The sequence below is a fragment of the Halichoerus grypus genome, chromosome 3, assembly GCF_964656455.1.
Source record: "Halichoerus grypus chromosome 3, mHalGry1.hap1.1, whole genome shotgun sequence".
In the NCBI taxonomy this organism is placed as follows: Eukaryota; Metazoa; Chordata; class Mammalia; order Carnivora; family Phocidae; genus Halichoerus; species Halichoerus grypus.
In genome coordinates, this window is record NC_135714.1 from 186,814,246 (window position 1) to 186,823,021 (window position 8,776).

At 33.3% G+C, this 8,776-nt stretch overlaps 1 pseudogene; it reads left to right on the top strand.

Annotated features, from left to right (window-relative positions):
• Nucleotides 1-8,181: 8,181 nt before the first annotated feature.
• Nucleotides 8,182-8,538, top strand: LOC118532079 (small ribosomal subunit protein eS25 pseudogene; annotated as a pseudogene).
• The last annotated feature ends 238 nt before the right edge of the window (nt 8,539-8,776 follow it).

The window sequence follows — 8,776 nt, forward strand, 5'->3', positions numbered from 1 at the left end:
AATTTTATTTCTTGAATTATATAGTGGGTACACATAGCATACAAGTTATACCAGTCTTTCTTTTTTGTGTTCTAGAATACTTTCAGTATTAGTCATATTCTAGAATACTTTCTATATTTTGTTTTCTAGAATACTTTCAATATTAATCATATTCTAGAATACTTTCAAGATACATAATAAAAGCAAACATTTCCAATTTTTTTAATCAGTGAATACATTGACATTTGTCCTTAAGTACAAATATGTCATTGTTTTGGCTCAAAAATAAATCTGTTTTCCTGAAATACATATTAAGTTGTATCAAATGTCTCTTTAGGAGTCAATGAGATGATGATTTAGTTTCTTCTTTTGCCTTTTGATTATATTTTAGACTGCCTAAAATTTGGCTATCTTCAAATTATTGTGTTTAAATTCTTGGTAAAGCTGTCATCATCATTCATATACGGCTAGATTAAATGACAATGATCTATTGTGTTTTTCCTTTTCTATTTCAACCTATATTGATAGAATGATGATGCCTTTGTAAAATGAAATAAAAATACTTTCTCGTTTTTCTAACCTCCAACAACTATCCAATAATTTATAATGTAATGAGTGACTATTCATTCTGGGAATTATTCTTTATTTAAAATTTGATTTTAAATGGCCCTCTTGTGCACAACTTAAATTTATCATATAAATGTTTCATAACACAGTCCCAAATTGATAAAATATAGGTGTCCCTTTGGTTTGCTGACCAGCAGTGGACAAACTTCCTTGCACCCATCACCCAAGATAAGAGCTAGCAAGAAATTACACCCTTTCTTTATTCCTCCCTCAACCCAGACATCCGCCAACACACACATGAGATTCCTACCCACTCCTCCACATTCTGTGTTTGTGATTTGCTTGCATACTACAGTTTTTAAAATCATGTTATTATATTTCTAAAAACCATTTTAGTTTGTTTTCTCTTTACAAAGAGTATCATGTTTTATATAGCTCTCTGTGATTTACTTTCTTCAATCAGTAATATAATGAAAATATTTATCTGTATTCTTTAATGTAGCTCTATTCATTCAATTTGACTGCTATATAATATTCAATCATGTGAGCATACTGAAATGTATTTATCCAGTTGCTTGCCAATTACCATTTGGGTGGTTTATTTTTAATCTTTGAAGAAGATAAATTTGGAAAGCTATCTAGTCTCTCTATCATTTTTTATGATATATCTCAAATGACTTTTGTTAAGGCAATTTATGCTCATATGTCTGCTCTGATTTATATTTCATACTGAATCTATCTACAAGTATACATTAGTTTCATTCAAATATATAAATCTGTATGGTACATTGGTTTATATGCATTACTTTTTTAAAACTTATAAATATTAAGGTAAGTATATGTGCTGCCGAAGCGAGCACTATAAATATTAAGTAAAAAAAAAAAAGAAACCAGCCATAATCATCCCATCTGGAGTTATATCCTCTAAATTCATCAAGAAACATGTTGCTGCATATGCTTCCAGACTTCTTTTTATTCATATATTTTGTCTCTCAAAAATCAATTGAAAGGGGCGCCTGGGTGGTCAATCGTTAAGCGTCTGCCTTCGGCTCAGGTCATGATCCCAGGGTCCTGGGATCGAGCCCCGCATCGGGCTCCCTCCTCTGCGGGAAGCCTGCTTCTCCCTCTCCCACTCCCCCTGCTTGTGTTCCTGCTCTCTCTGTCTCTGTCAAATAAATAAATAATCTTAAAAAAAAAAAATCAATTGAAAGGAAAATGTTGTTAGGACGTCTATTTTAATCTTTCCTTGTTAATACTGCTATACTTTGTAATACTCATGATATCACAGGATTTAATGTACATATGTATCAGAGAAAAGTATTGAAATGAGCAAGTTCTTTGATTACTAAAGCAGTTGAACAGTTTCATTTTCTTATCGGTGTTTATTTTATGAATGACCTTGTCATGCCCTTTACCCATTTTCTTTTGTTATTCATCTTTTTTTAAGCTTTAATGTATTTATATTTGAGGAATATTATTACATTTTTACATAGGTTTTATATGTTTGCTGACTTTCCATTTCTCTCCTATATAAATAGATACTTATTTATATTTGTGTGGTACTTAAATATTTAACTTTACATAGTTAAATGCATACATAATTTTAGTTATGATTTCTGATTTTGCTATCTGACTTTAAAAAACTCTTCCCAGTTTGCTAAAATGCAAATACATAGTTATCTGTATGTTTACTTGTAGTTATCAGGTGTGCTGGGGAAGAGGAGAATATGTTACATTTAAGTTTTTATTCCATCAAAAGTTTAACCTCCATTCTTGGTGTAACTCTCCCTCTCTCCAAAATCTGTTTTGTGTCAAAGAGTAATGTCATTCTGTCGCCAGATCCATAAGTACAGCTGTTGTACCTCTCCTGGGTCCTCAGTGTTGTTGCTCTTAAATACTGTTCTATGATGACAAACAGAATCTATCTGGTGGGCTCCCAATTTTGCCAAAGCCTACCTTTATCTGTAGCTCTCATTCTTCCAGACTTTGACAAATTAAAGGGTTTCTGCCATACCTTTTAATTTGAAATTCCTATTCGTCCCTTTTTTTTTTTTTTAAAGATTTTATTTATTTATTTGAGAGAGAGAGAATGAGAGACAGAGAGCATGAGAGGGAAGAGGGTCAGAGGGAGAAGCAGACCCCCTGCTGAGCAGGGAGCCCGATGCGGGACTCGATCCCAGGACCCCGGGATCATGACTTGAGCCGAAGGCAGACGCTTAACCAACTGAGCCACCCGGCGCCCCTATTCTTCCCTTGGATCTAGCACTCCTGCCATTGGAAAGAAATTCAACATATGTGTTGACTATGTATATATACATACACACACACATATACATACATACATATATATACACACACACATATATATGTATATACATACACACTGAGTAGTTCATAAACAACAGGTATATATTGCTCACAGTTCTGATGGCTGGAAGTTTAAGATCAGAGTGTCAGCATGATCAGATGAGGGTCCTGTTCCAGGTATGACTTTTAGTTGTATCCTCACATGGCAGTAGGAATAAAGGATCTCTCTAGAGCATCTTTTATAGTCACTAATCCCATTATTGAGGGTTCCACCTTCATGACCTAGCACTTCCTAAAGGTACTAGGAATTATTACCGTAATCTGTGGTTTAGGATTTCAACTTATGAATTTGGGTGGATACAAACATTCAGACCATAGCATTATATGTAACAGAAAATTTTTTTCAATGCTATACTTTGGATAGCCTTTAAGCTGATATATATGCCACAGGATTATTCTGATGCTTAAATTCCTATGGTTATTTCTATAGTAATTGAGAAATGACATATAAAACGCATTTGTTCTACTTCTTTTCCACCTCATTACATGCAAATGTTAAAATGAGACTTTTAAATGTGGCATTGAAATAATGAGAGAGATTAAAAAATAGAAGAGTATTTTAGATCAAGGGAAAATTTTATAAGGATGTAAAAATAAGCTCATTAATTCTCAGAGAGAAAAAAAGGAAATGAAAGAATATAGTGAAAAAGAGGGAAGGAAGAGGAAGTATGCAGGATTCAAGTAACTGCTTTAGAAAGATCTTAAAGTAATATTCACTACTTAAATTCTATAAATTAAGCAGAAAGGATAAGAGAACAAGTAGAGATACATAGTAATAGTTGTGATTTTATAATCAATTCATGTAGGTTCAATATAGTTCAGAGACATAGATTTATATAAGAGGGCCAAAATAGAGTTTTTTATTGAATCCAAACTAGGGAAAAATTAAATTCCCACATGCTTAGTGCCCTTATTATAATTCTGCAACAAGACAATGTTTTTCTTCAGCAAACTCCCACCCCCTATATTTAAGAGTAATGTGCGATATCTTTGTCCATTATGAAAGGAAAATCTTATGTGGTTTCAGCAGTTTCCACAGCTCCTGAATTCATAAAGAGAACTTTAAGAGTCATATAACAGTGGACAGAAGTGGTCCATGAAAGTTACAATTTGCTTGAGTTCACCTGGAAAGTAGGTATCAATGGTAAGACTTAAATCCAGATCTCCTCGCCTGACTCAAAATTCTTCCCAATAAATCATTTGGTATTCACCTTTCTCCATATAGATTTTTACTTAATTCCTATTAACACTTTTCCCAGAATGTGCATCAAATATTAATCCTATAGTATTCATATATGTGAGTTTAGCAGATAGTATTCTGCAGTAGAATAAATGAAGTTAAATAGTCTTTCTCAATGAAGTATGTAGGAAAATTCCTTATGGATGAGTACTGTAAAATTCTTTAAGATGTGCTATATTATGTGATTTTTTCAAATTTAGAGGTAATGGTTGAACTGGTGATGCTCAGCAGAACACTCTTTGAGAAGTCATCTTATAGCTCATGTATATCCTTTAATTAAAAAAAGAATGTATAATACCATCTCAAAGAGATCTATTGACTAAATTTTGAACTCAGATATCTGGCAAGAGAATATTCTAATTGCTTCCAAGATAAGAAAAAATTTTGATATTAGAGATGCTACTTAGCACAGCATTAAGAGCTATGGATATAATTATGAGAACCAGACACAATTCCAGCCCACATGGAGAATATAGTTTAGTGAAGTATACAAACAGAAAAAAAATCTTGCAAACAAATGTAAAATTGTAACTGTTGCTATAATAAGTGCTATAAAGAAAACAATACTTATGCTATAATCTATGATCCAATGAGGGAGAAAATTATGTTAGAGTTCAGAATTGAAGAATGAATGAGAGAAAACCAAGTGAATACATGTCAGAAGGACATTCTAAGCAGACATATGGTCTGTGCAAAGCCTTGGGGTGAGAGGGAACACAAATTCTTATAAGGCAAGTGGAAAGAATAAAGGAGAATATTATACAAAATAAAGCTAAAGAAGTAGGTAGAGACCCGTTCTTGTGGCCCATTATAAGTCATGTAAAGAACTTTATTTAAGGTCAATTAAAGAGTTTGGAGCAGAGAAAATGGCATATTATTCTTATTTTGAAATGGTCAATCTGTCTAGAGATAACAGGATATGACAACCCACATCATCCCTCCCCAATGTGGCACAGCTCAGTGCTAAAGAGATTTTTTTGGCCAGTTATTCTTTCCACCAGGGAAACTGAGAGCATGTGAGTAAGCACCAGCCTTCCCCAGCTCTGCAGAATTCTGCCAGAGATCCACTTCTTTCTTGCCCTGATCCAGACTACTGAGGTGGGCTGCAAGACTGAGGAATGTGGAGCAGCTGGGAGAGTGGAATTAAAGAGTCATGGGTCCTGTTTACTATATTACAGACTCCATCAAGAAACCCACCCACAAGCCACTAGGAATGCCTCACCTGTAGATCCCCCAAGTGGTCCACAGGCAATACACCTCACCCCGTGGCCAGCTCCCTATGTGAGCTCTCCATGGCAGCTGGAGTGAACTGTGACAGAGAGTTAATGAGTATTCACAGGACCATAATAATTTCCTAGTAACTGAACTCAAAGATATGGAAAAAAAAAAAGAACAAAGATATGAAAATCTGTAATTTCCCTGATAAATAATTCAAAGTAACTATTTTAAGGAAGCTCAGTAAGCTACCAGAAAATACACAGAGACAATTCAATTAAATTAGATAAATAATACATAACAAAATTAGAAGTTTAACAGAGACACAGAAATCATATAAAAGAGCCCGGAATTGGAGCTGAATGATACAATGAATGAAATGAAAAATATAACAGACAGCATCAACATATGCATCAAACAGAAGAAAGAATATGAAATGGAAGGCAGGACTTGTGAAATTAACCAGTCATAGGAGAACAAAGGAAAAAGAATGAGGAGAGCCTATATGAATTATAGTATATCATTTAGAGAAACAATCTATGCATTACTGTACTCTTAGAAGCAGGAGAGAGAGAAAGGAGCAGAAAGCTTCTTTAAAGGAAAAACATGACTGAGAACTTCCCAAATTAGTGGAGAGATTTGGATACTCAAGTTCATAAAACTAATAGGTCACCCAAAAACTAAAACAGAAAATTATCTTCTCCAAACTTATTATCATAAAATTAATTAAATTTCAGGACATAAATTTTAATATTTTAAATTTAATATAAAATTATATATATAATATATATAAATATATAAATTTAATATAAAATTTTAATAAATTAAAATTAAGGACATAAATTTAAAAGAAGGGAAAAAAAAATTATCACATGCAAGGGAACCCCTAGAAGGTTATCAGTGGATTTGGATAATATAATCAAAGTTGTGGGGAAAAAAAAACTGTCTACCAACAATACTTTACCTGGTAAAGTCCCTCAGAAATGAAGGTGAGACAGACTTTCCCAAACAAATAAAAGCAGAGAGAGATCAGCATCACTAACCTGCCTTACAAGAAAAGCTATAATGGGTTCTTCAAGAAGAAATCAAAGGATGCTTATTAGTAATATTAAAGCATATTAAAGTATACAATACACTGGTAAAGATGGGTATATACTCAAATTCAGAATCAGAACACTCTAATATTGTAATAAGATGGTGTGTTAATAACTTAACTCTAGTATAAAAGTTAAAAGGCAAAAGAATTAAAAATAGCTATGTAATTTGTTAAAGGATACAGTAAATTGTGACATCAAAAATATAAAATGTGGAGGAGAAGAAAAAGTTTTTGTATGCAGTTAAAGTGGTTATTAGTGTAAAATAGACTGTTATATCTATATGATGCTTTATGTAAGACTCATGGTAACCACAAAGCAAAAACCTACAGTGGATATGCAAAAGATAAAGAGAATCGATATTATTGTGGAAAATTATCAAATCACAAATGGAGACACTAAGAGAGAAAGCAAGGAATAATGGAACTACAAAACAGCCAAAAACCAATTAAGATAGTATTAGGAAGTCCTTCCCTATGAATAATTACTTAAATGTGCATAGACTAACTTCTCCATCTAAAGTCATTAAGTGGTTTGTTGGATACAAAAACAAGACCCAACTATATTCTGCCTACAAAAGACTCACTTCAGCTTTCAGGACACATGAAGAGTGAAAGTAAAGGGATAGAAAAAGATAATCCATGCAAGGAAAAACCAAAAGAGAGCAGAAGTAGCTACACTTACATAAGAAAAAACAGAGTTTAACACAAAGCTGTAATGAGACAAAAAAAAGGTCATTATACAATAATAAAGGGGTCAATTTATCAAGAGGATATAAAATCACAAATATAAATGCACACAACTTTGAAGCACCTAAATATATTAAAAGCATATACTAAGAGATCTGAAGGGGGAAATAGACAACACCACAATAATAGTAGAGGATGTCAATATAGCACTTTCAACAAAAGGTAAGTAATCAGACAGAAAATCAATAAGGCAACATTGGACTTGAATTATATTTAAAACAAATGGACTGAACAGACATATACAGAAATTCCATCCAAGAGCATCAGAATACACATTCCTCTCAAGTGTACCTGAAACATTTTCCAGAACAGATCATATGTTATGTCACAAAACAAGTCAGAGCAAATTTGAGAACAAGTTTACCTTTACTGACTGCAACAGTATGAAACTAGATATCAGTAACAGTAGAAAAATTGAAAAATTCACAAATATGTGGAAATTAAACAATACATTCTGGAACAACCAACAGATCAAAGAAGAAATGAAAAGGGAAAGATGTCTTGAAACAAACAAAAGTGGAACATAACATGCCAAAACTTATGGAATGCAGCAAAAGTAGTTTAAGAGGGAATTTCATAGAGATAAATGTCCTCAAATAGACAACTTAACTTTATACCTCAAGGAACTAGAAAAATAAACTAAGCCCAATTTAGCAGAAGGAAGGAAATAACAATGATCAGAGCATAAATAAATGAAATAAAGATCATAAAACCAATAGAAAATATCAATGAAACTAAGACCTGATTTTTGAAAAGATAAGCAATACTAACAAACGTTTAGCTAGATTCAGAAAAAGAGAAAGAAGATTCAAAGAAATAAAATGAAGCATAAAAGAGGATTTTATATAATCAAATAAATAAAATGAGACAAAAAAGAGTATCTTTTCTATACTACAAAAATTCAAAGGATGGCTTTTTGTCTGACATCTTAGTGAGCTGCAGGAACGGCTGCTGGTCTCCCAGCTTTGCAATGCCACCCAAGGACGACAAGAAAAAGAAAGGTGCTAGAAAGTCAGCCAAAAAAGACAAAGACCCAATGCCAAAAAGAAAACGTGTCCAAAGGCAAAGTTCAGGACAAGCTCAATAACCTGGTCTATTTTGACAAAGCGATGTATGACATACTCTGTAAGGAAGTTCCCAACTATAAGCTTATAACTCCAGCTGTTGTCTCTAAGAGACTGAAGAATTGAGGTTCCCTGGCCACGGCAGTCCTTCAGGAGCTCCTTAGTAAAGGACTCATTAAACTGGTTTCAAAGCACAGAGCTGAAGTAACTTACACCAGAAACACAAGGGTGGAGATGCCCCAGCTGCTACTGAAGATGCATGAACAGATCTTCCAGGTGTACATTTTAGAAAATAAAACTTTATTAAATAAAAAAAATCAAAGGATGGTAAGAGACTACTATGAACAAGTATATGATGTTTATTCCTACTCTTATACCTCTCTAAAGGCAGGACTATCAAGATCTTGGAACCTCATTGGGAATAGAACTATATCCAGCTCAATGCTCTCTGTCAGAGGACATGGGTAATGTGAATTCTGTAGCATTTAATCATAACTCCAT